Below are 3579 nucleotides of genomic sequence, written 5' to 3' on the forward strand. Positions count from 1 at the left end.
CATTTCCCAATAGCGGCCGTGCAGCCATGAAAGGCGCTAACCTGCTTATTGGGGGTATTAGGGGTTCAGTGTCTTACCCAAAGACACTTCGACATGTAACACGGAGGAGCCAGGATTCGAACTGCGATCTCTTGATCCCAAGACGAGTCCTCTACCTCCTGAGCCACTGCCGCCCCATCTAACAACCTCCTTACATGCTTTGCCAACAATACATTCCCTACACAACACTTTTTTCTTCTGCACTTTCTAACACCCTTTTCAGGTTACCAGCCTAAATGATAAAAATGACGTGTATTGATCTACGAGTCATTTTATCATTTTTATTCCCCTCAATGAATTTTCTCTCTATATTCATTGAAAATAATTATTCGCTCTATTTCGATAATTTTGTACAAAACACCTTTTATCTCTATTGGTCTGACCCATTTTCTTCCTTTAACTAAAAAGAGAAAAACAAAAATACAACAACCCTGGTTTTATAAAAAGAAAAAATTCATCGAATAAAAAAAAATTTTTTTTATTGTATTAATTTGGCAATAACTTCCCCCGTCTTTGCAGTCCTTAATTTTCTAATTTAGAACTGAAAACCGGAATATTCTATCTTTATTTTTGTTATTGTATCTTTGGTAAGTGTTATTCTGGCATTAACTTCTTTTAACGCATCTAAAATAACTCAAACATAAGTTTTCTAAACTTAGCACACCTAAATTTATCGTTTTCCAATTGAAAAAACAAAAAAAATTTCGGACTGAAAAAAAATATTTTTTGGAACCCCTTAGGCCCGCAGGCGTTATGTTGTACACCGTTAGCGCCAAACGCCGATTTCCCAAAAAACGAACGTTTTCGATTCCTAACGCAATGTTCTATCGGTTCCACCCAAAAACAACATATTTTAAACGGTCTTACTGTTAAAAAATAACGTTTCTCTCGTTGCAATGTGCGCTTCCGTTTCCCTTTTGAAAATGCGCGCGCTTTCTCGTTTGCGGCACTTTTCTTCGTATTTTCCTATTTTTCTTTCTTTTCAGTTACGTGGGCCGATTAAAAACTAGTACAAACAAACATAAAACAAGAAAAAAAGAATACAGGAAAGACTACAAACATTTACACATTGAACAAACATAAAACATTTGACAAGACAGAGTGGGCCCACACAAAAAATTAATTTAATTTTAAACCGTGTACACTTTTTAATTAAGCCATGCAGTTTACTTAAACTTTATTTTATATGACCACAGAGGGATCTGGTCCTTTGTTCCCCGACAAAGCAACCATGGAAAAAAGTGGGGGGTCGTTTCTGTACCCCTCCTCCGTATTTTTTTTTTTAACATTTTTATTTTTTCTCTTTTTTCCATATCGTCCCAAACATGGGTTAGCATTGACATTTCCCGTCCCGAGGCAATCATCCATTCCGTCTCAAACAAAAAGTTTGAGTATTTAAAATACTTCGTATTTTATTCTGATGCCTTATGGGTATTTACTTAGCTAAGGTTTGTAATGGCTTCTCAAAAGCCCACATATGGCGCCCGTCTAACACTACGATCACTCTTCTGGGTCATATTCTATTTTATCTTTCTATAAAAATGGCTTCGTTCTTAGAATTATTCCAAATTTTATATTAAAATGCATCTCTTACCGACCACTTCATCCTGGTTCGTTGACGATGCCGCTGAGTTTGAAGTTGATCTCGAGAAAAAAAGTTTCCTTTGTTCTAGACCACGTGGTAAACTGGATTGGTTTTTTTTTTTTTCGTTTTCAACTTCAAAATACTACGTATCATCCGGGTCTCGGCATCAAAAATGTTAGGGTTAATATTTTCGTAGGTTAACCCCAAGTGATCAGTAAGAGAGGCAAAATGTAGTTTTAGAATTTATTCACTGCGCAGTGAGGTAGACGAATACAAAAGGTCCTAGCGTCTCACGTGTTTCTCGTGGTGCAACCCGGTTTTGTTCAAAACGTGCGCATGCGCAGAAAGTATCAATGACGTCACACATACGTTTCCGGTTCAAAGTTCGCCCATAGATAGCAATTACAAACGATGTCATAGCTTTCGGTACAAAACAGCAGAAAAACGAGTTGTAATACAAGTCAAGCACATCAGGATTATTTGTAACATAGAAGACAGAGAAATACACAATTAACTAAAAACGATTAGATTTGACAGAAGACAGACTGACCAGCCAGTCAGAAATGGGAAGCGCCTGTCTAATTCTTGTATGTAATTATTAATAAAAAAAAGAAAATATGAACATGAGCGCATAATTTTTCGTTTATTTTATCCAATGTCGGGAAAATCGATGCTGAAATTGATATTCATTCCTTAATTTTTTTATTAATTGGTGGTTGATAAGTCTATAGTTTGGTACGGTGTTCAGCAACCACTGTACCGTTGACTGGTACCGGGCTGTGGATTGTAAGTTATTGGGCATCACAGGAAGAAAAAAACAGTTGCCTCATGTATTGCTCATACTGTATTCATGTACGTACGCATTTTCTTTTAACTTAAAAATATCAGTTTGCTGTGTTTCGTACCCGTGGCTTAATGGTAGGAAATTACCATATTTGGGCAATGATTGAGAAGTCGCCAAACACTTTTGCTCAGCATTGGATACAATGGGAATCAAATCCGGATCGCGGGGGTGAGTCCACTAAATTCTAACCATTAGGATTATAGGTGACAGAGGAAAAGGCAGTAGATTTTATCTCATTACACCGCTTTTACTCACAATGCTACATTATTGCTTGACGTAATGGAGCATAATGAGAAGGAGTTAATCCAAAACAACGTTGTACAACATGGTACTGTGAGTAAAAATAATGTAGTGATGAGGTAAAATTGATTTCTTTTGTCATTTAGATTCGTAGTGGATCTAGTGAAAAGTGAAAACACTGAGGATTTAGGCGTATTATTGTTGCTGCTGTCGTTATCACAAATTATGTTGGTCTGGGCCGCGTCAGACATTGAACCTGTCTGTCTTACAGAAAAGGTTGCTAACCACTGGTTTAGTAGACACACAAGATAAGAAGAGAATACATCAATGGATTTTGAACAGTGGATCGAGCCCAAACCTCTGATAAAAAATTCCAACTGATTGGAAAAGCATTAGCCTGAGTGTTTTTTTATTAAATCTCCTAGGTCAGGAAAGTAGACACGCCCCAAAGCAGGAATGTCGGCCAGATGGGAAAAATAGAGCCCATAATTAGTCACCTGCTGTTAAACTAGTATTCCATCATGACACTACTTGTTAGAAATAGATCAAGCATTTATGAATAATGATTTTTTTTCATGTAGTAGTAGTAGCTTGTCATGTAGGAGTGGTAGAACTTAAGATCAGTCCCATAGCTTGGCATGTTTACAGGCTGTTGTTATTGTATAGGCTTCTGAATTTAAGTCGGCACAGTACATTCAGTTTTGTTTTAAGAATGTTTTTGTCATACTCCCATCAATTTTTTGCGCCGCTTATCCTCACAAGGGTTGCGGGGGCGCTGGAGCCAATCTCGGCTGCAGTGGATAGGGGACACTATTGACGGGCTGCCAGTAAGGCGCACCGAAAAATAATAAATTTCGGGATGATTTGCAAA

The sequence above is a fragment of the Urocampus carinirostris genome, chromosome 6 (assembly GCF_059441175.1).
Source record: "Urocampus carinirostris isolate Australia breed hairy pipefish chromosome 6, RoL_Ucar_1.0, whole genome shotgun sequence".
NCBI lineage: Eukaryota > Metazoa > Chordata > Actinopteri > Syngnathiformes > Syngnathidae > Urocampus > Urocampus carinirostris.